A 1049-nucleotide genomic window follows, 5' to 3' on the forward strand; every position below is an offset into this window, starting at 1 on the left:
GTGTAGAGCTAGATGAACACAGCAGGCCGAGCAGGAAGGCTGACGTTTCGGGCCTAGACCCTTCTTCAGAAAAACTGAAGAGATGGCCTTGTGCTGTGGCGCTGGCGGGGGGATGCCTGATGTGAGGCGAGGCGATCGGCACCACGGGGGTTGTAGTTCCAACAGGTGGCCTCAGAAAGGCGCTCCGCGGTTCAGTGAACTACAACTCCCGGTGTCCCTTTCGGGCACCTGCACATGCGTAGTTCGTTGCCCCGTCCGTCGGCCAGGCCGCAGTTTAACCCGACACTCGCGCAGCGGCGCCGCCACCGCACTCACTTTTCACTTTCTCCGACGGGTACAACTTCTGAGCCTTCCGGAAGAACTTGAGAGCATCTTCCCTGTTGCCATGTTTAAGCGCGTTCAAACCGATTTCCGTGCAGCGTTCCGCCTCGTCTCTGTTTCCTTCCATTTCGGGGCTTTGGAGTTGAACGGCCGCTGCCGGTGTTCTTGGTGTCGTCTCATTGGAGGTCGGAAATAGCCGAGGGCGTTCGGGTTAGCCACGGCTACGTCATCATCATTGACGGAAACATCCGAGCTCCTGGGGTGGTCTGGATTCGAGCACGTCACGATCCGTGACGAAACAATTGACCGCGTTGCGATTGGACTCGGCTGTTGTATAAGAGGAACATACTCAGTTGTGACTGTGACGCCATATTACTATAGGTTGACGCATATCCAGTTATGAGAGGGGCGTAAGCCAATTTACCACAAGCTGGCGCAAGCTCACTTGTGACCCTGACCCTTTGTATCGCCATCTTGCTATAGGGTAGTGATGTATGCTGAACTTGTGACAGTGAAGATTTGACGACGCCATTTTTCTACAGGAAGGAATGTCTTTTCAATGCCATTGTAGCATTGGGGAGATGATGGCCTAGTGGTATTATCGCTGGACTGGTAATCCAGATAATGTTCTGGGGATAGTAGGAACTGCAGATGCTGGAGAATCCGAGACAACAAGGTGCAGAGCTGGATGAACACAGCAGGCTAAGCAGCATCATAGGAGCAGAAAG

Source organism: Rhincodon typus, unplaced genomic scaffold (genome assembly GCF_021869965.1).
Source record: "Rhincodon typus isolate 14 unplaced genomic scaffold, sRhiTyp1.1 hic_rhity00000072, whole genome shotgun sequence".
Taxonomy (NCBI): Eukaryota; Metazoa; Chordata; class Chondrichthyes; order Orectolobiformes; family Rhincodontidae; genus Rhincodon; species Rhincodon typus.